Raw genomic sequence first — 24,581 nt, forward strand, 5'->3', positions numbered from 1 at the left:
TCAATTTGGGTAATCTATGCAGAAGAGGAAATTGTCAGCTGTACTGATGAAAATATAATTTACTCGGAAGTAAGATTTTGGGCCCTTCCTTAATTTTACCATGTCAATAAACACATATGAATTTGACGTCAGCAAAAAAATGAGATAGTAGCAACTTCAGGACTAAAAATAAGGTTACATTTACTGAAGAAATTTCAAATGCTTGAAATATCAATTCATTATTATATTCTAGTGTATTTGGTACCTTCTTCAGGTAACCATCTTAAGAAACATAGCGTTAGTTGGGACACTGCCAAATTTTGATTAGGTGATTTTTAGGTTTGCTGTATCAGAGCCTGGATAGCTCAGTCGGTAGAGCATCAGACTTTTAATCTGAGGGTCCAGGGTTCAAGTCCCTGTTCAGGCGGTTTGTTTAAAGAAAATGTACTCTAATGACATGCTCTTTTCAGGATCCAATGAACGAGTAGTCCCATTAGAGTAATTGCAAGTTACTCTTAATGGAGCCATTAAATACCCATCGGTCGTGTACCATTTGACAAGAGTTAAGAAGACTTACCGCAACGGTATCATGTCGTTTGAGATGTTGATTATCTTTTCCCCAATTCAATGTTCAAAATGGAACCCTGCTTATAGTTTCCAAATCACTTTATAAAGTTGGTCAACCGCTGATAGCTCATCTTTTTATTTGAGAATTTCTGTTCACCTTGTTGAATCAGGTTGGATCTCTGGTGCAATGGATAGCGGCTTGGGGTTCTAGGCGAATGTAGAGAAAGCATTCAAAGTCTTTGGGTTGAAATACTAGCTGGGTCAGTTTTATCCCTCCTTTATCTTATAACTAATTGAAACAGTAACAAACAATGCCTGCTTCTGCATAACCAGAGACATTTACCAAAACGGCAGTGAAAGAAAGTCTATTTAAACAGACACTGTTTGCTTTGAAAATGTTGCATAATCTATGCCCAAGAGTAAATTTCCAGTTATACTGCTGGACATGTAATTTAGTACCTAGTAATAGTATTTGGCCTTTTACTAATTTCACAATGTCAATTTAGAGACATGATTTCTAAGTCAGCCGAAAATGAGATAGAACGAATTTCAGGATTTAAAATAGATTACGTGTGCTGCTGAAATTTCAAATTCTTGAAATATCAATTAATTATTAAACTCTACATATTTGATTGCTAATATATGTAACCATATTAAGAATTAAAGTGTAGGTTGGTGTGCGTCCACATCATTTTTAGCTGATTTTTAGTTGCAGTGTTGCAGAGCCTGGATAGCTCAGTCGGTAGAGCATCAGACTTTTAATCTGAGGGTCCAGGGTTCAAGTCCCTGTTCAGGCGGTCGGCTACTTTAAAGAAAAAGTATTCTGATTGTACATTCTTTTTGTGTTCCACTGCATGATGAATAAGATATTCCATTACCAAAATTAAAAAAAAAAGTCTTTCATGGAGAAGTGAAAAACCCATCTGTCTCATATATCAGATGACGATACACTAAACTTAAGTTTTATGCAGACTTACCAACTGTATCATGTAGTTTGACACGGTGAATAACTTTTACCCAATTCAATATTCAAAATATAGCCATGGTTATAGTATCCAATGAACTTTATAAAGTTGATCAACAGCTCAAAGCTCATTATTTCATTTCTGAATATCTGTGCACCTCATTCAAGCAGATTGGCTCTGTGGCGCAATGGATAGCGCATTGGACTTCTAGGTGAATGTCAAGAAGGTATTTAAAGGCTGTGGGTTCGAATCCCACCAGAGTCAGTTTTATCCCTGTTTATTTCATAACTATTTAAAGAAGTTATAAGCGATGCATGCATGCTTCTGCTTCACCAAAATCATTTGCTAAAAAAGGTCAGTAAAAGGAAGTCTATTTTAAAGAGACACCGTTCAATTTGGGTAATCTATGCAGAAGAGGAAATTGTCAGCTGTACTGATGAAAATATAATTTACTCGGAAGTAAGATTTTGGGCCCTTCCTTAATTTTACCATGTCAATAAACACATATGAATTTGACGTCAGCAAAAAAATGAGATAGTAGCAACTTCAGGACTTAAAATAAGGTTACATTTACTGAAGAAATTTCAAATGCTTGAAATATCAATTCATTATTATATTCTAGTGTATTTGGTACCTTATTCAGGTAACCATCTTAAGAAACATAGCGTTAGTTGGGACACTGCCAAATTTTGATTAGGTGATTTTGAGGTTTGCTGTATCAAAGCCTGGATAGCTCAGTCGGTAGAGCATCAGACTTTTAATCTGAGGGTCCAGGGTTCAAGTCCCCGTTCAGGCGGTAGGCTACTTTAAAGAAAAAGTATTCTGATTGTACATTCTTTTTGTGTTCCACTGCATGATGAATAAGATATTCCATTACCAAAATTAAAAAAAAACGTCTTTCATGGAGAAGTGAAAAACCCATCTGTCTCATATATCAGATGACGATACACTAAACTTAAGTTGTATGCAGACTTACCAACTGTATCATGTAGTTTGACACGGTGAATAACTTTTACCCAATTCAATATTCAAGATATAGCCATGGTTATAGTATCCAATGAACTTTATAAAGTTGATCAACAGCTCAAAGCTCATTATTTCATTTCTGAATATCTGTGCACCTCATTCAAGCAGATTGGCTCTGTGGCGCAATGGATAGCGCATTGGACTTCTAGGTGAATGTCAAGAAGGTATTCAAAGGCTGTGGGTTCGAATCCCACCAGAGTCAGTTTTATCCCTGTTTATTTCATAACTATTTAAAGAAGTTATAAGCGATGCATGCATGCTTCTGCTTCACCAAAATCATTTGCTAAAAAAGGTCAGTAAAAGGAAGTCTATTTTAAAGAGACACCGTTCAATTTGGGTAATCTATGCAGAAGAGGAAATTGTCAGCTGTACTGATGAAAATATAATTTACTCGGAAGTAAGATTTTGGGCCCTTCCTTAATTTTACCATGTCAATAAACACATATGAATTTGACGTCAGCAAAAAAATGAGATAGTAGCAACTTCAGGACTAAAAATAAGGTTACATTTACTGAAGAAATTTCAAATGCTTGAAATATCAATTCATTATTATATTCTAGTGTATTTGGTACCTTCTTCAGGTAACCATCTTAAGAAACATAGCGTTAGTTGGGACACTGCCAAATTTTGATTAGGTGATTTTGAGGTTTGCTGTATCAGAGCCTGGATAGCTCAGTCGGTAGAGCATCAGACTTTTAATCTGAGGGTCCAGGGTTCAAGTCCCTGTTCAGGCGGTTTGTTTAAAGAAAATGTACTCTAATGACATGCTCTTTTCAGGATCCAATGAACGAGTAGTCCCATTAGAGTAATTGCAAGTTACTCTTAATGGAGCCATTAAATACCCATCGGTCGTGTACCATTTGACAAGAGTTAAGAAGACTTACCGCAACGGTATCATGTCGTTTGAGATGTTGATTATCTTTTCCCCAATTCAATGTTCAAAATGGAACCCTGCTTATAGTTTCCAAATCACTTTATAAAGTTGGTCAACCGCTGATAGCTCATCTTTTTATTTGAGAATTTCTGTTCACCTTGTTGAATCAGGTTGGATCTCTGGTGCAATGGATAGCGGCTTGGGGTTCTAGGCTAATGTAGAGAAAGCATTCAAAGTCTTTGGGTTGGAATACTAGCTGGGTCAGTTTTATCCCTCCTTTATCTTATAACTAATTGAAACAGTAACAAACAATGCCTGCTTCTGCATAACCAGAGACATTTACCAAAACGGCAGTGAAAGAAAGTCTATTTAAACAGACACTGTTTGCTTTGAAAATGTTGCATAATCTATGCCCAAGAGTACATTTCCAGTTATACTGCTGGACATGTAATTTAGTACCTAGTAATAGTATTTGGCCTTTTACTAATTTCACAATGTCAATTTAGAGACATGATTTCTAAGTCAGCCGAAAATGAGATAGAACGAATTTCAGGATTTAAAATAGATTACGTGTGCTGCTGAAATTTCAAATGCTTGAAATATCAATTAATTATTAAACTCTACATATTTGATTGCTAATATATGTAACCATATTAAGAATTAAAGTGTAGGTTGGTGTGCGTCCACATCATTTTTAGCTGATTTTTAGTTGCAGTGTTGCAGAGCCTGGATAGCTCAGTCGGTAGAGCATCAGACTTTTAATCTGAGGGTCCAGGGTTCAAGTCCCTGTTCAGGCGGTCGGCTACTTTAAAGAAAAAGTATTCTGATTGTACATTCTTTTTGTGTTCCACTGCATGATGAATAAGATATTCCATTACCAAAATTAAAAAAAAACGTCTTTCATGGAGAAGTGAAAAACCCATCTGTCTCATATATCAGATGACGATACACTAAACTTAAGTTTTATGCAGACTTACCAACTGTATCATGTAGTTTGACACGGTGAATAACTTTTACCCAATTCAATATTCAAAATATAGCCATGGTTATAGTATCCAATGAACTTTATAAAGTTGATCAACAGCTCAAAGCTCATTATTTCATTTCTGAATATCTGTGCACCTCATTCAAGCAGATTGGCTCTGTGGCGCAATGGATAGCGCATTGGACTTCTAGGTGAATGTCAAGAAGGTATTCAAAGGCTGTGGGTTCGAATCCCACCAGAGTCAGTTTTATCCCTGTTTATTTCATAACTATTTAAAGAAGTTATAAGCGATGCATGCATGCTTCTGCTTCACCAAAATCATTTGCTAAAAAAGGTCAGTAAAAGGAAGTCTATTTTAAAGAGACACCGTTCAATTTGGGTAATCTATGCAGAAGAGGAAATTGTCAGCTGTACTGATGAAAATATAATTTACTCGGAAGTAAGATTTTGGGCCCTTCCTTAATTTTACCATGTCAATAAACACATATGAATTTGACGTCAGCAAAAAAATGAGATAGTAGCAACTTCAGGACTTAAAATAAGGTTACATTTACTGAAGAAATTTCAAATGCTTGAAATATCAATTCATTATTATATTCTAGTGTATTTGGTACCTTATTCAGGTAACCATCTTAAGAAACATAGCGTTAGTTGGGACACTGCCAAATTTTGATTAGGTGATTTTGAGGTTTGCTGTATCAAAGCCTGGATAGCTCAGTCGGTAGAGCATCAGACTTTTAATCTGAGGGTCCAGGGTTCAAGTCCCTGTTCAGGCGGTAGGCTACTTTAAAGAAAAAGTATTCTGATTGTACATTCTTTTTGTGTTCCACTGCATGATGAATAAGATATTCCATTACCAAAATTAAAAAAAACGTCTTTCATGGAGAAGTGAAAAACCCATCTGTCTCATATATCAGATGACGATACACTAAACTTAAGTTGTATGCAGACTTACCAACTGTATCATGTAGTTTGACACGGTGAATAACTTTTACCCAATTCAATATTCAAGATATAGCCATGGTTATAGTATCCAATGAACTTTATAAAGTTGATCAACAGCTCAAAGCTCATTATTTCATTTCTGAATATCTGTGCACCTCATTCAAGCAGATTGGCTCTGTGGCGCAATGGATAGCGCATTGGACTTCTAGGTGAATGTCAAGAAGGTATTCAAAGGCTGTGGGTTCGAATCCCGCCAGAGTCAGTTTTATCCCTGTTTATTTCATAACTATTTAAAGAAGTTATAAGCGATGCATGCATGCTTCTGCTTCACCAAAATCATTTGCTAAAAAAGGTCAGTAAAAGGAAGTCTATTTTAAAGAGACACCGTTCAATTTGGGTAATCTATGCAGAAGAGGAAATTGTCAGCTGTACTGATGAAAATATAATTTACTCGGAAGTAAGATTTTGGGCCCTTCCTTAATTTTACCATGTCAATAAACACATATGAATTTGACGTCAGCAAAAAAATGAGATAGTAGCAACTTCAGGACTAAAAATAAGGTTACATTTACTGAAGAAATTTCAAATGCTTGAAATATCAATTCATTATTATATTCTAGTGTATTTGGTACCTTCTTCAGGTAACCATCTTAAGAAACATAGCGTTAGTTGGGACACTGCCAAATTTTGATTAGGTGATTTTGAGGTTTGCTGTATCAGAGCCTGGATAGCTCAGTCGGTAGAGCATCAGACTTTTAATCTGAGGGTCCAGGGTTCAAGTCCCTGTTCAGGCGGTTTGTTTAAAGAAAATGTACTCTAATGACATGCTCTTTTCAGGATCCAATGAACGAGTAGTCCCATTAGAGTAATTGCAAGTTACTCTTAATGGAGCCATTAAATACCCATCGGTCGTGTACCATTTGACAAGAGTTAAGAAGACTTACCGCAACGGTATCATGTCGTTTGAGATGTTGATTATCTTTTCCCCAATTCAATGTTCAAAATGGAACCCTGCTTATAGTTTCCAAATCACTTTATAAAGTTGGTCAACCGCTGATAGCTCATCTTTTTATTTGAGAATTTCTGTTCACCTTGTTGAATCAGGTTGGATCTCTGGTGCAATGGATAGCGGCTTGGGGTTCTAGGCTAATGTAGAGAAAGCATTCAAAGTCTTTGGGTTGGAATACTAGCTGGGTCAGTTTTATCCCTCCTTTATCTTATAACTAATTGAAACAGTAACAAACAATGCCTGCTTCTGCATAACCAGAGACATTTACCAAAACGGCAGTGAAAGAAAGTCTATTTAAACAGACACTGTTTGCTTTGAAAATGTTGCATAATCTATGCCCAAGAGTAAATTTCCAGTTATACTGCTGGACATGTAATTTAGTACCTAGTAATAGTATTTGGCCTTTTACTAATTTCACAATGTCAATTTAGAGACATGATTTCTAAGTCAGCCGAAAATGAGATAGAACGAATTTCAGGATTTAAAATAGATTACGTGTGCTGCTGAAATTTCAAATTCTTGAAATATCAATTAATTATTAAACTCTACATATTTGATTGCTAATATATGTAACCATATTAAGAATTAAAGTGTAGGTTGGTGTGCGTCCACATCATTTTTAGCTGATTTTTAGTTGCAGTGTTGCAGAGCCTGGATAGCTCAGTCGGTAGAGCATCAGACTTTTAATCTGAGGGTCCAGGGTTCAAGTCCCTGTTCAGGCGGTCGGCTACTTTAAAGAAAAAGTATTCTGATTGTACATTCTTTTTGTGTTCCACTGCATGATGAATAAGATATTCCATTACCAAAATTAAAAAAAAAGTCTTTCATGGAGAAGTGAAAAACCCATCTGTCTCATATATCAGATGACGATACACTAAACTTAAGTTTTATGCAGACTTACCAACTGTATCATGTAGTTTGACACGGTGAATAACTTTTACCCAATTCAATATTCAAAATATAGCCATGGTTATAGTATCCAATGAACTTTATAAAGTTGATCAACAGCTCAAAGCTCATTATTTCATTTCTGAATATCTGTGCACCTCATTCAAGCAGATTGGCTCTGTGGCGCAATGGATAGCGCATTGGACTTCTAGGTGAATGTCAAGAAGGTATTTAAAGGCTGTGGGTTCGAATCCCACCAGAGTCAGTTTTATCCCTGTTTATTTCATAACTATTTAAAGAAGTTATAAGCGATGCATGCATGCTTCTGCTTCACCAAAATCATTTGCTAAAAAAGGTCAGTAAAAGGAAGTCTATTTTAAAGAGACACCGTTCAATTTGGGTAATCTATGCAGAAGAGGAAATTGTCAGCTGTACTGATGAAAATATAATTTACTCGGAAGTAAGATTTTGGGCCCTTCCTTAATTTTACCATGTCAATAAACACATATGAATTTGACGTCAGCAAAAAAATGAGATAGTAGCAACTTCAGGACTTAAAATAAGGTTACATTTACTGAAGAAATTTCAAATGCTTGAAATATCAATTCATTATTATATTCTAGTGTATTTGGTACCTTATTCAGGTAACCATCTTAAGAAACATAGCGTTAGTTGGGACACTGCCAAATTTTGATTAGGTGATTTTGAGGTTTGCTGTATCAAAGCCTGGATAGCTCAGTCGGTAGAGCATCAGACTTTTAATCTGAGGGTCCAGGGTTCAAGTCCCCGTTCAGGCGGTAGGCTACTTTAAAGAAAAAGTATTCTGATTGTACATTCTTTTTGTGTTCCACTGCATGATGAATAAGATATTCCATTACCAAAATTAAAAAAAAACGTCTTTCATGGAGAAGTGAAAAACCCATCTGTCTCATATATCAGATGACGATACACTAAACTTAAGTTGTATGCAGACTTACCAACTGTATCATGTAGTTTGACACGGTGAATAACTTTTACCCAATTCAATATTCAAGATATAGCCATGGTTATAGTATCCAATGAACTTTATAAAGTTGATCAACAGCTCAAAGCTCATTATTTCATTTCTGAATATCTGTGCACCTCATTCAAGCAGATTGGCTCTGTGGCGCAATGGATAGCGCATTGGACTTCTAGGTGAATGTCAAGAAGGTATTCAAAGGCTGTGGGTTCGAATCCCACCAGAGTCAGTTTTATCCCTGTTTATTTCATAACTATTTAAAGAAGTTATAAGCGATGCATGCATGCTTCTGCTTCACCAAAATCATTTGCTAAAAAAGGTCAGTAAAAGGAAGTCTATTTTAAAGAGACACCGTTCAATTTGGGTAATCTATGCAGAAGAGGAAATTGTCAGCTGTACTGATGAAAATATAATTTACTCGGAAGTAAGATTTTGGGCCCTTCCTTAATTTTACCATGTCAATAAACACATATGAATTTGACGTCAGCAAAAAAATGAGATAGTAGCAACTTCAGGACTAAAAATAAGGTTACATTTACTGAAGAAATTTCAAATGCTTGAAATATCAATTCATTATTATATTCTAGTGTATTTGGTACCTTCTTCAGGTAACCATCTTAAGAAACATAGCGTTAGTTGGGACACTGCCAAATTTTGATTAGGTGATTTTGAGGTTTGCTGTATCAGAGCCTGGATAGCTCAGTCGGTAGAGCATCAGACTTTTAATCTGAGGGTCCAGGGTTCAAGTCCCTGTTCAGGCGGTTTGTTTAAAGAAAATGTACTCTAATGACATGCTCTTTTCAGGATCCAATGAACGAGTAGTCCCATTAGAGTAATTGCAAGTTACTCTTAATGGAGCCATTAAATACCCATCGGTCGTGTACCATTTGACAAGAGTTAAGAAGACTTACCGCAACGGTATCATGTCGTTTGAGATGTTGATTATCTTTTCCCCAATTCAATGTTCAAAATGGAACCCTGCTTATAGTTTCCAAATCACTTTATAAAGTTGGTCAACCGCTGATAGCTCATCTTTTTATTTGAGAATTTCTGTTCACCTTGTTGAATCAGGTTGGATCTCTGGTGCAATGGATAGCGGCTTGGGGTTCTAGGCTAATGTAGAGAAAGCATTCAAAGTCTTTGGGTTGGAATACTAGCTGGGTCAGTTTTATCCCTCCTTTATCTTATAACTAATTGAAACAGTAACAAACAATGCCTGCTTCTGCATAACCAGAGACATTTACCAAAACGGCAGTGAAAGAAAGTCTATTTAAACAGACACTGTTTGCTTTGAAAATGTTGCATAATCTATGCCCAAGAGTACATTTCCAGTTATACTGCTGGACATGTAATTTAGTACCTAGTAATAGTATTTGGCCTTTTACTAATTTCACAATGTCAATTTAGAGACATGATTTCTAAGTCAGCCGAAAATGAGATAGAACGAATTTCAGGATTTAAAATAGATTACGTGTGCTGCTGAAATTTCAAATGCTTGAAATATCAATTAATTATTAAACTCTACATATTTGATTGCTAATATATGTAACCATATTAAGAATTAAAGTGTAGGTTGGTGTGCGTCCACATCATTTTTAGCTGATTTTTAGTTGCAGTGTTGCAGAGCCTGGATAGCTCAGTCGGTAGAGCATCAGACTTTTAATCTGAGGGTCCAGGGTTCAAGTCCCTGTTCAGGCGGTCGGCTACTTTAAAGAAAAAGTATTCTGATTGTACATTCTTTTTGTGTTCCACTGCATGATGAATAAGATATTCCATTACCAAAATTAAAAAAAAACGTCTTTCATGGAGAAGTGAAAAACCCATCTGTCTCATATATCAGATGACGATACACTAAACTTAAGTTTTATGCAGACTTACCAACTGTATCATGTAGTTTGACACGGTGAATAACTTTTACCCAATTCAATATTCAAAATATAGCCATGGTTATAGTATCCAATGAACTTTATAAAGTTGATCAACAGCTCAAAGCTCATTATTTCATTTCTGAATATCTGTGCACCTCATTCAAGCAGATTGGCTCTGTGGCGCAATGGATAGCGCATTGGACTTCTAGGTGAATGTCAAGAAGGTATTCAAAGGCTGTGGGTTCGAATCCCACCAGAGTCAGTTTTATCCCTGTTTATTTCATAACTATTTAAAGAAGTTATAAGCGATGCATGCATGCTTCTGCTTCACCAAAATCATTTGCTAAAAAAGGTCAGTAAAAGGAAGTCTATTTTAAAGAGACACCGTTCAATTTGGGTAATCTATGCAGAAGAGGAAATTGTCAGCTGTACTGATGAAAATATAATTTACTCGGAAGTAAGATTTTGGGCCCTTCCTTAATTTTACCATGTCAATAAACACATATGAATTTGACGTCAGCAAAAAAATGAGATAGTAGCAACTTCAGGACTTAAAATAAGGTTACATTTACTGAAGAAATTTCAAATGCTTGAAATATCAATTCATTATTATATTCTAGTGTATTTGGTACCTTATTCAGGTAACCATCTTAAGAAACATAGCGTTAGTTGGGACACTGCCAAATTTTGATTAGGTGATTTTGAGGTTTGCTGTATCAAAGCCTGGATAGCTCAGTCGGTAGAGCATCAGACTTTTAATCTGAGGGTCCAGGGTTCAAGTCCCTGTTCAGGCGGTAGGCTACTTTAAAGAAAAAGTATTCTGATTGTACATTCTTTTTGTGTTCCACTGCATGATGAATAAGATATTCCATTACCAAAATTAAAAAAAAACGTCTTTCATGGAGAAGTGAAAAACCCATCTGTCTCATATATCAGATGACGATACACTAAACTTAAGTTGTATGCAGACTTACCAACTGTATCATGTAGTTTGACACGGTGAATAACTTTTACCCAATTCAATATTCAAGATATAGCCATGGTTATAGTATCCAATGAACTTTATAAAGTTGATCAACAGCTCAAAGCTCATTATTTCATTTCTGAATATCTGTGCACCTCATTCAAGCAGATTGGCTCTGTGGCGCAATGGATAGCGCATTGGACTTCTAGGTGAATGTCAAGAAGGTATTCAAAGGCTGTGGGTTCGAATCCCGCCAGAGTCAGTTTTATCCCTGTTTATTTCATAACTATTTAAAGAAGTTATAAGCGATGCATGCATGCTTCTGCTTCACCAAAATCATTTGCTAAAAAAGGTCAGTAAAAGGAAGTCTATTTTAAAGAGACACCGTTCAATTTGGGTAATCTATGCAGAAGAGGAAATTGTCAGCTGTACTGATGAAAATATAATTTACTCGGAAGTAAGATTTTGGGCCCTTCCTTAATTTTACCATGTCAATAAACACATATGAATTTGACGTCAGCAAAAAAATGAGATAGTAGCAACTTCAGGACTAAAAATAAGGTTACATTTACTGAAGAAATTTCAAATGCTTGAAATATCAATTCATTATTATATTCTAGTGTATTTGGTACCTTCTTCAGGTAACCATCTTAAGAAACATAGCGTTAGTTGGGACACTGCCAAATTTTGATTAGGTGATTTTGAGGTTTGCTGTATCAGAGCCTGGATAGCTCAGTCGGTAGAGCATCAGACTTTTAATCTGAGGGTCCAGGGTTCAAGTCCCTGTTCAGGCGGTTTGTTTAAAGAAAATGTACTCTAATGACATGCTCTTTTCAGGATCCAATGAACGAGTAGTCCCATTAGAGTAATTGCAAGTTACTCTTAATGGAGCCATTAAATACCCATCGGTCGTGTACCATTTGACAAGAGTTAAGAAGACTTACCGCAACGGTATCATGTCGTTTGAGATGTTGATTATCTTTTCCCCAATTCAATGTTCAAAATGGAACCCTGCTTATAGTTTCCAAATCACTTTATAAAGTTGGTCAACCGCTGATAGCTCATCTTTTTATTTGAGAATTTCTGTTCACCTTGTTGAATCAGGTTGGATCTCTGGTGCAATGGATAGCGGCTTGGGGTTCTAGGCTAATGTAGAGAAAGCATTCAAAGTCTTTGGGTTGGAATACTAGCTGGGTCAGTTTTATCCCTCCTTTATCTTATAACTAATTGAAACAGTAACAAACAATGCCTGCTTCTGCATAACCAGAGACATTTACCAAAACGGCAGTGAAAGAAAGTCTATTTAAACAGACACTGTTTGCTTTGAAAATGTTGCATAATCTATGCCCAAGAGTAAATTTCCAGTTATACTGCTGGACATGTAATTTAGTACCTAGTAATAGTATTTGGCCTTTTACTAATTTCACAATGTCAATTTAGAGACATGATTTCTAAGTCAGCCGAAAATGAGATAGAACGAATTTCAGGATTTAAAATAGATTACGTGTGCTGCTGAAATTTCAAATGCTTGAAATATCAATTAATTATTAAACTCTACATATTTGATTGCTAATATATGTAACCATATTAAGAATTAAAGTGTAGGTTGGTGTGCGTCCACATCATTTTTAGCTGATTTTTAGTTGCAGTGTTGCAGAGCCTGGATAGCTCAGTCGGTAGAGCATCAGACTTTTAATCTGAGGGTCCAGGGTTCAAGTCCCTGTTCAGGCGGTCGGCTACTTTAAAGAAAAAGTATTCTGATTGTACATTCTTTTTGTGTTCCACTGCATGATGAATAAGATATTCCATTACCAAAATTAAAAAAAAACGTCTTTCATGGAGAAGTGAAAAACCCATCTGTCTCATATATCAGATGACGATACACTAAACTTAAGTTTTATGCAGACTTACCAACTGTATCATGTAGTTTGACACGGTGAATAACTTTTACCCAATTCAATATTCAAAATATAGCCATGGTTATAGTATCCAATGAACTTTATAAAGTTGATCAACAGCTCAAAGCTCATTATTTCATTTCTGAATATCTGTGCACCTCACTCAAGCAGATTGGCTCTGTGGCGCAATGGATAGCGCATTGGACTTCTAGGTGAATGTCAAGAAGGTATTCAAAGGCTGTGGGTTCGAATCCCACCAGAGTCAGTTTTATCCCTGTTTATTTCATAACTATTTAAAGAAGTTATAAGCGATGCATGCATGCTTCTGCTTCACCAAAATCATTTGCTAAAAAAGGTCAGTAAAAGGAAGTCTATTTTAAAGAGACACCGTTCAATTTGGGTAATCTATGCAGAAGAGGAAATTGTCAGCTGTACTGATGAAAATATAATTTACTCGGAAGTAAGATTTTGGGCCCTTCCTTAATTTTACCATGTCAATAAACACATATGAATTTGACGTCAGCAAAAAAATGAGATAGTAGCAACTTCAGGACTAAAAATAAGGTTACATTTACTGAAGAAATTTCAAATGCTTGAAATATCAATTCATTATTATATTCTAGTGTATTTGGTACCTTCTTCAGGTAACCATCTTAAGAAACATAGCGTTAGTTGGGACACTGCCAAATTTTGATTAGGTGATTTTGAGGTTTGCTGTATCAGAGCCTGGATAGCTCAGTCGGTAGAGCATCAGACTTTTAATCTGAGGGTCCAGGGTTCAAGTCCCCGTTCAGGCGGTAGGCTACTTTAAAGAAAAAGTATTCTGATTGTACATTCTTTTTGTGTTCCACTGCATGATGAATAAGATATTCCATTACCAAAATTAAAAAAAAACGTCTTTCATGGAGAAGTGAAAAACCCATCTGTCTCATATATCAGATGATGATACACTAAACTTAAGTTGTATGCAGACTTACCAACTGTATCATGTAGTTTGACACAGTGAATAACTTTTACCCAATTCAATATTCAAAATATAGCCATGGTTATAGTATCCAATGAACTTTATAAAGTTGATCAACAGCTCAAAGCTCATTATTTCATTTCTGAATATCTGTGCACCTCACTCAAGCAGATTGGCTCTGTGGCGCAATGGATAGCGCATTGGACTTCTAGGTGAATGTCAAGAAGGTATTCAAAGGCTGTGGGTTCGAATCCCACCAGAGTCAGTTTTATCCCTGTGTATTTCATAACTATTTAAAGAAGTTATAAGCGATGCATGCATGCTTCTGCTTCACCAAAATCATTTGCTAAAAAAGGTCAGTAAAAGGAAGTCTATTTTAAAGAGACACCGTTCAATTTGGGTAATCTATGCAGAAGAGGAAATTGTCAGCTGTACTGATGAAAATATAATTTACTCGGAAGTAAGATTTTGGGCCCTTCCTTAATTTTACCATGTCAATAAACACATATGAATTTGACGTCAGCAAAAAAATGAGATAGTAGCAACTTCAGGACTAAAAATAAGGTTACATTTACTGAAGAAATTTCAAATGCTTGAAATATCAATTCATTATTATATTCTAGTGTATTTGGTACCTTCTTCAGGTAACCATCTTAAGAAACATAGCGTTAGTTGGGACACTGCCAAATTTTGATTAGGTGATTTTGAGGTTTGCTGTATCAGAGCCTGGATAGCTCAGTCGGTAGAGCATCAGACTTTTAATCTGAGGGTCCAGGGTTCAAGTCCCTGTTCAGGTGGTTTGTTTAAAGAAAATGTACTCTAATGACATGCTCTTTTCAGGATCCAATGAACGAGTAGTCCCATTAGAGTAATTGCAAGTTACTCTTAATGGAGCCATTAAATACCCATCGGTCGTGTACCATTTGACAAGAGTTAAGAAGACTTACCGCAACGGTATCATGTCGTTTGAGATGTTGATTATCTTTTCCCCAATTCAATGTTCAAAATGGAACCCTGCTTATAGTTTCCAAATCACTTTATAAAGTTGGTCAACCGCTGATAGCTCATCTTTTTATTTGAGAATTTCTGTTCACCTTGTTGAATCAGGTTGGATCTCTGGTGCAATGGATAGCGGCTTGGGGTTCTAGGCGAATGTAGAGAAAGCATTCAAAGTCTTTGGGTTGAAATACTAGCTGGGTCAGTTTTATCCCTCCTTTATCTTATAACTAATTGAAACAGTAACAAACAATGCCTGCTTCTGCATAACCAGAGACATTTACCAAAACGGCAGTGAAAGAAAGTCTATTTAAACAGACACTGTTTGCTTTGAAAATGTTGCATAATCTATGCCCAAGAGTAAATTTCCAGTTATACTGCTGGACATGTAATTTAGTACCTAGTAATAGTATTTGGCCTTTTACTAATTTCACAATGTCAATTTAGAGACATGATTTCTAAGTCAGCCGAAAATGAGATAGAACGAATTTCAGGATTTAAAATAGATTACGTGTGCTGCTGAAATTTCAAATGCTTGAAATATCAATTAATTATTAAACTCTACATATTTGATTGCTAATATATGTAACCATATTAAGAATTAAAGTGTAGGTTGGTGTGCGTCCACATCATTTTTAGCTGATTTTTAGTTGCAGTGTTGCAGAGCCTGGATAGCTCAGTCGGTAGAGCATCAGACTTTTAATCTGAGGGTCCAGGGTTCAAGTCCCTGTTCAGGCGGTCGGCTACTTTAAAGAAAAAGTATTCTGATTGTACATTCTTTTTGTGTTCCACTGCATGATGAATAAGATATTCCATTACCAAAATTAAAAAAAAACGTCTTTCATGGAGAAGTGAAAAACCCATCTGTCTCATATATCAGATGACGATACACTAAACTTAAGTTTTATGCAGACTTACCAACTGTATCATGTAGTTTGACACGGTGAATAACTTTTACCCAATTCAATATTCAAAATATAGCCATGGTTATAGTATCCAATGAACTTTATAAAGTTGATCAACAGCTCAAAGCTCATTATTTCATTTCTGAATATCTGTGCACCTCACTCAAGCAGATTGGCTCTGTGGCGCAATGGATAGCGCATTGGACTTCTAGGTGAATGTCAAGAAGGTATTCAAAGGCTGTGGGTTCGAATCCCACCAGAGTCAGTTTTATCCCTGTTTATTTCATAACTATTTAAAGAAGTTATAAGCGATGCATGCATGCTTCTGCTTCACCAAAATCATTTGCTAAAAAAGGTCAGTAAAAGGAAGTCTATTTTAAAGAGACACCGTTCAATTTGGGTAATCTATGCAGAAGAGGAAATTGTCAGCTGTACTGATGAAAATATAATTTACTCGGAAGTAAGATTTTGGGCCCTTCCTTAATTTTACCATGTCAATAAACACATATGAATTTGACGTCAGCAAAAAAATGAGATAGTAGCAACTTCAGGACTTAAAATAAGGTTACATTTACTGAAGAAATTTCAAATGCTTGAAATATCAATTCATTATTATATTCTAGTGTATTTGGTACCTTATTCAGGTAACCATCTTAAGAAACATAGCGTTAGTTGGGACACTGCCAAATTTTGATTAGGTGATTTTGAGGTTTGCTGTATCAAAGCCTGGATAGCTCAGTCGGTAGAGCATCAGACTTTTAATCTGAGGGTCCAGGGTTCAAGTCCCCGTTCAGGCGGTAGGCTACTTTAAAGAAAAAGTATTCTGATTGTACATTCTTTTTGTGTTCCACTGCATGATGAATAAGATATTCCATTACCAAAATTAAAAAAAAACGTCTTTCATGGAGAAGTGAAAAACCCATCTGTCTCATATATCAGATGACGATACACTAAACTTAAGTTGTATGCAGACTTACCAACTGTATCATGTAGTTTGACACGGTGAATAACTTTTACCCAATTCAATATTCAAGATATAGCCATGGTTATAGTATCCAATGAACTTTATAAAGTTGATCAACAGCTCAAAGCTCATTATTTCATTTCTGAATATCTGTGCACCTCATTCAAGCAGATTGGCTCTGTGGCGCAATGGATAGCGCATTGGACTTCTAGGTGAATGTCAAGAAGGTATTCAAAGGCTGTGGGTTCGAATCCCACCAGAGTCAGTTTTATCCCTGTTTATTTCATAACTATTTAAAGAAGTTATAAGCGATGCATGCATGCTTCTGCTTCACCAAAATCATTTGCTAAAAAAGGTCAGTAAAAGGAAGTCTATTTTAAAGAGACACCGTTCAATTTGGGTAATCTATGCAGAAGAGGAAATTGTCAGCTGTACTGATGAAAATATAATTTACTCGGAAGTAAGATTTTGGGCCCTTCCTTAATTTTACCATGTCAATAAACACATATGAATTTGACGTCAGCAAAAAAATGAGATAGTAGCAACTTCAGGACTAAAAATAAGGTTACATTTACTGAAGAAATTTCAAATGCTTGAAATATCAATTCATTATTATATTCTAGTGTATTTGGTACCTTCTTCAGGTAACCATCTTAAGAAACATAGCGTTAGTTGGGACACTGCCAAATTTTGATTAGGTGATTTTGAGGTTTGCTGTATCAGAGCCTGGATAGCTCAGTCGGTAGAGCATCAGACTTTTAATCTGAGGGTCCAGGGTTCAAGTCCCCGTTCAGGCGGTAGGCTACTTTAAAGAAAAAGTATTCTGATTGTACATTCTTTTTGTGTTCCACTGCATGATGAATAAGATATTCCATTACCAAAATTAAAAAAAAACGTCTTTCATGGAGAAGTGAAAAACCCATCTGTCTCATATATCAGATGATGATACACTAAACTTAAGTTGTATGCAGACTTACCAACTGTATCATGTAGTTTGACACGGTGAATAACTTTTACCCAATTCAATATTCAAAATATAGCCATGGTTATAGTATCCAATGAACTTTATAAAGTTGATCAACAGCTCAAAGCTCATTATTTCATTTCTGAATATCTGTGCACCTCACTCAAGCAGATTGGCTCTGTGGCGCAATGGATAGCGCATTGGACTTCTAGGTGAATGTCAAGAAGGTATTCAAAGGCTGTGGGTTCGAATCCCACCAGAGTCAGTTTTATCCCTGTGTATTTCATAACTATTTAAAGAAGTTATAAGCGATGCATGCATGCTTCTGCTTCACCAAAATCATTTGCTAAAAAAGGTCAGTAAAAGGAAGTCTATTTTAAAGAGACACCGTTCAATTTGGGTAATCTATGCAGAAGAGGAAATTGTCAGCTGTACTGATGAAAATATAATTTACTCGGAAGTAAGATTTTGGGCCCTTCCTTAATTTTACCATGTCAATAAACACATATGAATTTGACGTCAGCAAAAAAATGAGATAGTAGCAACTTCAGGACTAAAAATAAGGTTACATTTACTGAAGAAATTTCAAATGCTTGAAATATCAATTCATTATTATATTCTAGTGTATTTGGTACCTTCTTCAGGTAACCATCTTAAGAAACATAGCGTTAGTTGGGACACTGCCAAATTTTGATTAGGTGATTTTGAGGTTTGCTGTATCAGAGCCTGGATAGCTCAGTCGGTAGAGCATCAGACTTTTAATCTGAGGGTCCAGGGTTCAAGTCCCTGTTCAGGCGGTTTGTTTAAAGAAAATGTACTCTAATGACATGCTCTTTTCAGGATCCAATGAACGAGTAGTCCCATTAGAGTAATTGCAAGTTACTCTTAATGGAGCCATTAAATACCCATCGGTCGTGTACCATTTGACAAGAGTTAAGAAGACTTACCGCAACGGTATCATGTCGTTTGAGATGTTGATTATCTTTTCCCCAATTCAATGTTCAAAATGGAACCCTGCTTATAGTTTCCAAATCACTTTATAAAGTTGGTCAACCGCTGATAGCTCATCTTTTTATTTGAGAATTTCTGTTCACCTTGTTGAATCAGGTTGGATCTCTGGTGCAATGGATAGCGGCTTGGGGTTCTAGGCGAATGTAGAGAAAGCATTCAAAGTCTTTGGGTTGGAATACTAGCTGGGTCAGTTTTATCCCTCCTTTATCTTATAACTAATTGAAACAGTAACAAACAATGCCTGCTTCTGCATAACCAGAGACATTTACCAAAACGGCAGTGAAAGAAAGTCTATTTAAACAGACACTGTTTGCTTTGAAAATGTTGCATAATCTATGCCCAAGAGTAAATTTCCAGTTATACTGCTGGACATGTAATTTAGTACCTAGTAATAGTATTTGGCCTTTTACTAATTTCACAATGTCAATTTAGAGACATGATTTCTAAGTCAGCCGAAAATGAGATAGAACGAATTTCAGGATTTAAAATAGATTACGTGTGCTGCTGAAATTTCAAATGCTTGAAATATCAATTAATTATTAAACTCTACATATTTGATTGCTAATATATGTAACCATATTAAGAATTAAAGTGTAGGTTGGTGTGCGTCCACATCATTTTTAGCTGATTTTTAGTTGCAGTGTTGCAGAGCCTGGATAGCTCAGTCGGTAGAGCATCAGACTTTTAATCTGAGGGTCCAGGGTTCAAGTCCCTGTTCAGGCGGTCGGCTACTTTAAAGAAAAAGTATTCTGATTGTACATTCTTTTTGTGTTCCACTGCATGATGAATAAGATATTCCATTACCAAAATTAAAAAAAAAAGTCTTTCATGGAGAAGTGAAAAACCCATCTGTCTCATATATCAGATGACGATACACTAAACTTAAGTTTTATGCAGACTTACCAACTGTATCATGTAGTTTGACACGGTGAATAACTTTTACCCAATTCAATATTCAAAATATAGCCATGGTTATAGTATCCAATGAACTTTATAAAGTTGATCAACAGCTCAAAGCTCATTATTTCATTTCTGAATATCTGTGCACCTCATTCAAGCAGATTGGCTCTGTGGCGCAATGGATAGCGCATTGGACTTCTAGGTGAATGTCAAGAAGGTATTTAAAGGCTGTGGGTTCGAATCCCACCAGAGTCAGTTTTATCCCTGTTTATTTCATAACTATTTAAAGAAGTTATAAGCGATGCATGCATGCTTCTGCTTCACCAAAATCATTTGCTAAAAAAGGTCAGTAAAAGGAAGTCTATTTTAAAGAGACACCGTTCAATTTGGGTAATCTATGCAGAAGAGGAAATTGTCAGCTGTACTGATGAAAATATAATTTACTCGGAAGTAAGATTTTGGGCCCTTCCTTAATTTTACCATGTCAATAAACACATATGAATTTGACGTCAGCAAAAAAATGAGATAGTAGCAACTTCAGGACTAAAAATAAGGTTACATTTACTGAAGAAATTTCAAATGCTTGAAATATCAATTCATTATTATATTCTAGTGTATTTGGTACCTTCGTCAGGTAACCATCTTAAGAAACATAGCGTTAGTTGGGACACTGCCAAATTTTGATTAGGTGATTTTGAGGTTTGCTGTATCAGAGCCTGGATAGCTCAGTCGGTAGAGCATCAGACTTTTAATCTGAGGGTCCAGGGTTCAAGTCCCTGTTCAGGCGGTTTGTTTAAAGAAAATGTACTCTAATGACATGCTCTTTTCAGGATCCAATGAACGAGTAGTCCCATTAGAGTAATTGCAAGTTACTCTTAATGGAGCCATTATATACCCATCGGTCGTGTACCATTTGACAAGAGTTAAGAAGACTTACCGCAACGGTATCATGTCGTTTGAGATGTTGATTATCTTTTCCCCAATTCAATGTTCAAAATGGAACCCTGCTTATAGTTTCCAAATCACTTTATAAAGTTGGTCAACCGCTGATAGCTCATCTTTTTATTTGAGAATTTCTGTTCACCTTGTTGAATCAGGTTGGATCTCTGGTGCAATGGATAGCGGCTTGGGGTTCTAGGCTAATGTAGAGAAAGCATTCAAAGTCTTTGGGTTGGAATACTAGCTGGGTCAGTTTTATCCCTCCTTTATCTTATAACTAATTGAAACAGTAACAAACAATGCCTGCTTCTGCATAACCAGAGACATTTACCAAAACGGCAGTGAAAGAAAGTCTATTTAAACAGACACTGTTTGCTTTGAAAATGTTGCATAATCTATGCCCAAGAGTAAATTTCCAGTTATACTGCTGGACATGTAATTTAGTACCTAGTAATAGTATTTGGCCTTTTACTAATTTCACAATGTCAATTTAGAGACATGATTTCTAAGTCAGCCGAAAATGAGATAGAACGAATTTCAGGATTTAAAATAGATTACGTGTGCTGCTGAAATTTCAAATGCTTGAAATATCAATTAATTATTAAACTCTACATATTTGATTGCTAATATATGTAACCATATTAAGAATTAAAGTGTAGGTTGGTGTGCGTCCACATCATTTTTAGCTGATTTTTAGTTGCAGTGTTGCAGAGCCTGGATAGCTCAGTCGGTAGAGCATCAGACTTTTAATCTGAGGGTCCAGGGTTCAAGTCCCTGTTCAGGCGGTCGGCTACTTTAAAGAAAAAGTATTCTGATTGTACATTCTTTTTGTGTTCCACTGCATGATGAATAAGATATTCCATTACCAAAATTAAAAAAAAACGTCTTTCATGGAGAAGTGAAAAACCCATCTGTCTCATATATCAGATGACGATACACTAAACTTAAGTTTTATGCAGACTTACCAACTGTATCATGTAGTTTGACACGGTGAATAACTTTTACCCAATTCAATATTCAAAATATAGCCATGGTTATAGTATCCAATGAACTTTATAAAGTTGATCAACAGCTCAAAGCTCATTATTTCATTTCTGAATATCTGTGCACCTCACTCAAGCAGATTGGCTCTGTGGCGCAATGGATAGCGCATTGGACTTCTAGGTGAATGTCAAGAAGGTATTCAAAGGCTGTGGGTTCGAATCCCACCAGAGTCAGTTTTATCCCTGTTTATTTCATAACTATTTAAAGAAGTTATAAGCGATGCATGCATGCTTCTGCTTCACCAAAATCATTTGCTAAAAAAGGTCAGTAAAAGGAAGTCTATTTTAAAGAGACACCGTTCAATTTGGGTAATCTATGCAGAAGAAGAAATTGTCAGCTGTACTGATGAAAATATAATTTACTCGGAAGTAAGATTTTGGGCCCTTCCTTAATTTTACCATGTCAATAAACACATATGAATTTGACGTCAGCAAAAAAATGAGATAGTAGCAACTTCAGGACTAAAAATAAGGTTACATTTACTGAAGAAATTTCAAATGCTTGAAATATCAATTCATTATTATATTCTAGTGTATTTGGTACCTTCGTCAGGTAACCATCTTAAGAAACATAGCGTTAGTTGGGACACTGCCAAATTTTGATTAGGTGATTTTGAGGTTTGCTGTATCAGAGCCTGGATAGCTCAGTCGGTAGAGCATCAGACTTTTAATCTGAGGGTCCAGGGTTCAAGTCCCCGTTCAGGCGGTAGGCTACTTTAAAGAAAAAGTATTCTGATTGTACATTCTTTTTGTGTTCCACTGCATGATGAATAAGATATTCCATTACCAAAATTAAAAAAAAACGTCTTTCATGGAGAAGTGAAAAACCCATCTGTCTCATATATCAGATGATGATACACTAAACTTAAGTTGTATGCAGACTTACCTGTAGTATCATGTAGTTTGACACGGTGAATAACTTTTACCCAATTCAATATTCAAAATATAGCCATGGTTATAGTATCCAATGAACTTTATAAAGTTGATCAACAGCTCAAAGCTCATTATTTCATTTCTGAATATCTGTGCACCTCACTCAAGCAGATTGGCTCTGTGGCGCAATGGATAGCGCATTGGACTTCTAGGTGAATGTCAAGAAGGTATTCAAAGGCTGTGGGTTCGAATCCCACCAGAGTCAGTTTTATCCCTGTGTATTTCATAACTATTTAAAGAAGTTATAAGCGATGCATGCATGCTTCTGCTTCACCAAAATCATTTGCTAAAAAAGGTCAGTAAAAGGAAGTCTATTTTAAAGAGACACCGTTCAATTTGGGTAATCTATGCAGAAGAGGAAATTGTCAGCTGTACTGATGAAAATATAATTTACTCGGAAGTAAGATTTTGGGCCCTTCCTTAATTTTACCATGTCAATAAACACATATGAATTTGACGTCAGCAAAAAAATGAGATAGTAGCAACTTCAGGACTAAAAATAAGGTTACATTTACTGAAGAAATTTCAAATGCTTGAAATATCAATTCATTATTATATTCTAGTGTATTTGGTACCTTCTTCAGGTAACCATCTTAAGAAACATAGCGTTAGTTGGGACACTGCCAAATTTTGATTAGGTGATTTTGAGGTTTGCTGTATCAGAGCCTGGATAGCTCAGTCGGTAGAGCATCAGACTTTTAATCTGAGGGTCCAGGGTTCAAGTCCCTGTTCAGGCGGTTTGTTTAAAGAAAATGTACTCTAATGACATGCTCTTTTCAGGATCCAATGAACGAGTAGTCCCATTAGAGTAATTGCAAGTTACTCTTAATGGAGCCATTAAATACCCATCGGTCGTGTACCATTTGACAAGAGTTAAGAAGACTTACCGCAACGGTATCATGTCGTTTGAGATGTTGATTATCTTTTCCCCAATTCAATGTTCAAAATGGAACCCTGCTTATAGTTTCCAAATCACTTTATAAAGTTGGTCAACCGCTGATAGCTCATCTTTTTATTTGAGAATTTCTGTTCACCTTGTTGAATCAGGTTGGATCTCTGGTGCAATGGATAGCGGCTTGGGGTTCTAGGCGAATGTAGAGAAAGCATTCAAAGTCTTTGGGTTGGAATACTAGCTGGGTCAGTTTTATCCCTCCTTTATCTTATAACTAATTGAAACAGTAACAAACAATGCCTGCTTCTGCATAACCAGAGACATTTACCAAAACGGCAGTGAAAGAAAGTCTATTTAAACAGACACTGTTTGCTTTGAAAATGTTGCATAATCTATGCCCAAGAGTAAATTTCCAGTTATACTGCTGGACATGTAATTTAGTACCTAGTAATAGTATTTGGCCTTTTACTAATTTCACAATGTCAATTTAGAGACATGATTTCTAAGTCAGCCGAAAATGAGATAGAACGAATTTCAGGATTTAAAATAGATTACGTGTGCTGCTGAAATTTCAAATGCTTGAAATATCAATTAATTATTAAACTCTACATATTTGATTGCTAATATATGTAACCATATTAAGAATTAAAGTGTAGGTTGGTGTGCGTCCACATCATTTTTAGCTGATTTTTAGTTGCAGTGTTGCAGAGCCTGGATAGCTCAGTCGGTAGAGCATCAGACTTTTAATCTGAGGGTCCAGGGTTCAAGTCCCTGTTCAGGCGGTCGGCTACTTTAAAGAAAAAGTATTCTGATTGTACATTCTTTTTGTGTTCCACTGCATGATGAATAAGATATTCCATTACCAAAATTAAAAAAAAAAGTCTTTCATGGAGAAGTGAAAAACCCATCTGTCTCATATATCAGATGACGATACACTAAACTTAAGTTTTATGCAGACTTACCAACTGTATCATGTAGTTTGACACGGTGAATAACTTTTACCCAATTCAATATTCAAAATATAGCCATGGTTATAGTATCCAATGAACTTTATAAAGTTGATCAACAGCTCAAAGCTCATTATTTCATTTCTGAATATCTG

The 24,581-nt window shown here is 35.9% G+C and overlaps 35 non-coding genes across 35 annotated transcripts; all 35 read left to right on the forward strand.

Moving 5' to 3' along the window:
* The first annotated feature begins 333 nt into the window (after positions 1 to 333).
* On the forward strand, positions 334 to 406 carry TRNAK-UUU (transfer RNA lysine (anticodon UUU)). The gene has a single exon. It is a non-coding gene; the product is annotated as a tRNA-Lys (tRNA).
* An 864-nt stretch (positions 407 to 1,270) lies between these two features.
* Positions 1,271 to 1,343, forward strand: TRNAK-UUU (transfer RNA lysine (anticodon UUU)). The gene has a single exon. It is a non-coding gene; the product is annotated as a tRNA-Lys (tRNA).
* Positions 1,344 to 1,684: 341 nt separating this feature from the next.
* On the forward strand, positions 1,685 to 1,775 carry TRNAR-UCU (transfer RNA arginine (anticodon UCU)). The gene is given in 2 exon segments: positions 1,685 to 1,721; positions 1,740 to 1,775. It is a non-coding gene; the product is annotated as a tRNA-Arg (tRNA).
* An 873-nt stretch (positions 1,776 to 2,648) lies between these two features.
* TRNAR-UCU (transfer RNA arginine (anticodon UCU)) lies at positions 2,649 to 2,739 on the forward strand. The gene is given in 2 exon segments: positions 2,649 to 2,685; positions 2,704 to 2,739. It is a non-coding gene; the product is annotated as a tRNA-Arg (tRNA).
* Positions 2,740 to 3,198: 459 nt separating this feature from the next.
* Positions 3,199 to 3,271, forward strand: TRNAK-UUU (transfer RNA lysine (anticodon UUU)). Its single transcript has one exon. It is a non-coding gene; the product is annotated as a tRNA-Lys (tRNA).
* Positions 3,272 to 4,135: 864 nt separating this feature from the next.
* TRNAK-UUU (transfer RNA lysine (anticodon UUU)) lies at positions 4,136 to 4,208 on the forward strand. The gene has a single exon. It is a non-coding gene; the product is annotated as a tRNA-Lys (tRNA).
* A 341-nt stretch (positions 4,209 to 4,549) lies between these two features.
* On the forward strand, positions 4,550 to 4,640 carry TRNAR-UCU (transfer RNA arginine (anticodon UCU)). Its single transcript is given in 2 exon segments — positions 4,550 to 4,586; positions 4,605 to 4,640. It is a non-coding gene; the product is annotated as a tRNA-Arg (tRNA).
* Positions 4,641 to 5,099: 459 nt separating this feature from the next.
* Positions 5,100 to 5,172, forward strand: TRNAK-UUU (transfer RNA lysine (anticodon UUU)). The gene has a single exon. It is a non-coding gene; the product is annotated as a tRNA-Lys (tRNA).
* A 340-nt stretch (positions 5,173 to 5,512) lies between these two features.
* On the forward strand, positions 5,513 to 5,603 carry TRNAR-UCU (transfer RNA arginine (anticodon UCU)). Its single transcript is given in 2 exon segments — positions 5,513 to 5,549; positions 5,568 to 5,603. It is a non-coding gene; the product is annotated as a tRNA-Arg (tRNA).
* A 459-nt stretch (positions 5,604 to 6,062) lies between these two features.
* TRNAK-UUU (transfer RNA lysine (anticodon UUU)) lies at positions 6,063 to 6,135 on the forward strand. Its single transcript has one exon. It is a non-coding gene; the product is annotated as a tRNA-Lys (tRNA).
* An 864-nt stretch (positions 6,136 to 6,999) lies between these two features.
* Positions 7,000 to 7,072, forward strand: TRNAK-UUU (transfer RNA lysine (anticodon UUU)). Its single transcript has one exon. It is a non-coding gene; the product is annotated as a tRNA-Lys (tRNA).
* A 340-nt stretch (positions 7,073 to 7,412) lies between these two features.
* TRNAR-UCU (transfer RNA arginine (anticodon UCU)) lies at positions 7,413 to 7,503 on the forward strand. Its single transcript is given in 2 exon segments — positions 7,413 to 7,449; positions 7,468 to 7,503. It is a non-coding gene; the product is annotated as a tRNA-Arg (tRNA).
* Positions 7,504 to 8,376: 873 nt separating this feature from the next.
* On the forward strand, positions 8,377 to 8,467 carry TRNAR-UCU (transfer RNA arginine (anticodon UCU)). Its single transcript is given in 2 exon segments — positions 8,377 to 8,413; positions 8,432 to 8,467. It is a non-coding gene; the product is annotated as a tRNA-Arg (tRNA).
* Positions 8,468 to 8,926: 459 nt separating this feature from the next.
* On the forward strand, positions 8,927 to 8,999 carry TRNAK-UUU (transfer RNA lysine (anticodon UUU)). Its single transcript has one exon. It is a non-coding gene; the product is annotated as a tRNA-Lys (tRNA).
* An 864-nt stretch (positions 9,000 to 9,863) lies between these two features.
* Positions 9,864 to 9,936, forward strand: TRNAK-UUU (transfer RNA lysine (anticodon UUU)). Its single transcript has one exon. It is a non-coding gene; the product is annotated as a tRNA-Lys (tRNA).
* A 341-nt stretch (positions 9,937 to 10,277) lies between these two features.
* Positions 10,278 to 10,368, forward strand: TRNAR-UCU (transfer RNA arginine (anticodon UCU)). Its single transcript is given in 2 exon segments — positions 10,278 to 10,314; positions 10,333 to 10,368. It is a non-coding gene; the product is annotated as a tRNA-Arg (tRNA).
* A 459-nt stretch (positions 10,369 to 10,827) lies between these two features.
* TRNAK-UUU (transfer RNA lysine (anticodon UUU)) lies at positions 10,828 to 10,900 on the forward strand. Its single transcript has one exon. It is a non-coding gene; the product is annotated as a tRNA-Lys (tRNA).
* A 341-nt stretch (positions 10,901 to 11,241) lies between these two features.
* TRNAR-UCU (transfer RNA arginine (anticodon UCU)) lies at positions 11,242 to 11,332 on the forward strand. Its single transcript is given in 2 exon segments — positions 11,242 to 11,278; positions 11,297 to 11,332. It is a non-coding gene; the product is annotated as a tRNA-Arg (tRNA).
* A 459-nt stretch (positions 11,333 to 11,791) lies between these two features.
* On the forward strand, positions 11,792 to 11,864 carry TRNAK-UUU (transfer RNA lysine (anticodon UUU)). The gene has a single exon. It is a non-coding gene; the product is annotated as a tRNA-Lys (tRNA).
* An 864-nt stretch (positions 11,865 to 12,728) lies between these two features.
* On the forward strand, positions 12,729 to 12,801 carry TRNAK-UUU (transfer RNA lysine (anticodon UUU)). Its single transcript has one exon. It is a non-coding gene; the product is annotated as a tRNA-Lys (tRNA).
* Positions 12,802 to 13,142: 341 nt separating this feature from the next.
* On the forward strand, positions 13,143 to 13,233 carry TRNAR-UCU (transfer RNA arginine (anticodon UCU)). The gene is given in 2 exon segments: positions 13,143 to 13,179; positions 13,198 to 13,233. It is a non-coding gene; the product is annotated as a tRNA-Arg (tRNA).
* Positions 13,234 to 14,106: 873 nt separating this feature from the next.
* Positions 14,107 to 14,197, forward strand: TRNAR-UCU (transfer RNA arginine (anticodon UCU)). The gene is given in 2 exon segments: positions 14,107 to 14,143; positions 14,162 to 14,197. It is a non-coding gene; the product is annotated as a tRNA-Arg (tRNA).
* A 1,396-nt stretch (positions 14,198 to 15,593) lies between these two features.
* TRNAK-UUU (transfer RNA lysine (anticodon UUU)) lies at positions 15,594 to 15,666 on the forward strand. The gene has a single exon. It is a non-coding gene; the product is annotated as a tRNA-Lys (tRNA).
* A 341-nt stretch (positions 15,667 to 16,007) lies between these two features.
* On the forward strand, positions 16,008 to 16,098 carry TRNAR-UCU (transfer RNA arginine (anticodon UCU)). The gene is given in 2 exon segments: positions 16,008 to 16,044; positions 16,063 to 16,098. It is a non-coding gene; the product is annotated as a tRNA-Arg (tRNA).
* An 873-nt stretch (positions 16,099 to 16,971) lies between these two features.
* TRNAR-UCU (transfer RNA arginine (anticodon UCU)) lies at positions 16,972 to 17,062 on the forward strand. The gene is given in 2 exon segments: positions 16,972 to 17,008; positions 17,027 to 17,062. It is a non-coding gene; the product is annotated as a tRNA-Arg (tRNA).
* An 873-nt stretch (positions 17,063 to 17,935) lies between these two features.
* TRNAR-UCU (transfer RNA arginine (anticodon UCU)) lies at positions 17,936 to 18,026 on the forward strand. The gene is given in 2 exon segments: positions 17,936 to 17,972; positions 17,991 to 18,026. It is a non-coding gene; the product is annotated as a tRNA-Arg (tRNA).
* A 459-nt stretch (positions 18,027 to 18,485) lies between these two features.
* On the forward strand, positions 18,486 to 18,558 carry TRNAK-UUU (transfer RNA lysine (anticodon UUU)). Its single transcript has one exon. It is a non-coding gene; the product is annotated as a tRNA-Lys (tRNA).
* An 864-nt stretch (positions 18,559 to 19,422) lies between these two features.
* TRNAK-UUU (transfer RNA lysine (anticodon UUU)) lies at positions 19,423 to 19,495 on the forward strand. The gene has a single exon. It is a non-coding gene; the product is annotated as a tRNA-Lys (tRNA).
* A 341-nt stretch (positions 19,496 to 19,836) lies between these two features.
* On the forward strand, positions 19,837 to 19,927 carry TRNAR-UCU (transfer RNA arginine (anticodon UCU)). The gene is given in 2 exon segments: positions 19,837 to 19,873; positions 19,892 to 19,927. It is a non-coding gene; the product is annotated as a tRNA-Arg (tRNA).
* Positions 19,928 to 20,386: 459 nt separating this feature from the next.
* TRNAK-UUU (transfer RNA lysine (anticodon UUU)) lies at positions 20,387 to 20,459 on the forward strand. Its single transcript has one exon. It is a non-coding gene; the product is annotated as a tRNA-Lys (tRNA).
* An 864-nt stretch (positions 20,460 to 21,323) lies between these two features.
* On the forward strand, positions 21,324 to 21,396 carry TRNAK-UUU (transfer RNA lysine (anticodon UUU)). Its single transcript has one exon. It is a non-coding gene; the product is annotated as a tRNA-Lys (tRNA).
* A 341-nt stretch (positions 21,397 to 21,737) lies between these two features.
* On the forward strand, positions 21,738 to 21,828 carry TRNAR-UCU (transfer RNA arginine (anticodon UCU)). The gene is given in 2 exon segments: positions 21,738 to 21,774; positions 21,793 to 21,828. It is a non-coding gene; the product is annotated as a tRNA-Arg (tRNA).
* An 873-nt stretch (positions 21,829 to 22,701) lies between these two features.
* TRNAR-UCU (transfer RNA arginine (anticodon UCU)) lies at positions 22,702 to 22,792 on the forward strand. Its single transcript is given in 2 exon segments — positions 22,702 to 22,738; positions 22,757 to 22,792. It is a non-coding gene; the product is annotated as a tRNA-Arg (tRNA).
* A 459-nt stretch (positions 22,793 to 23,251) lies between these two features.
* On the forward strand, positions 23,252 to 23,324 carry TRNAK-UUU (transfer RNA lysine (anticodon UUU)). Its single transcript has one exon. It is a non-coding gene; the product is annotated as a tRNA-Lys (tRNA).
* Positions 23,325 to 24,188: 864 nt separating this feature from the next.
* TRNAK-UUU (transfer RNA lysine (anticodon UUU)) lies at positions 24,189 to 24,261 on the forward strand. The gene has a single exon. It is a non-coding gene; the product is annotated as a tRNA-Lys (tRNA).
* Positions 24,262 to 24,581: the final 320 nt, after the last annotated feature.

The sequence above is a fragment of the Triturus cristatus genome, chromosome 4_1, assembly GCF_964204655.1.
Source record: "Triturus cristatus chromosome 4_1, aTriCri1.1, whole genome shotgun sequence".
Classification (NCBI taxonomy): domain Eukaryota; kingdom Metazoa; phylum Chordata; class Amphibia; order Caudata; family Salamandridae; genus Triturus; species Triturus cristatus.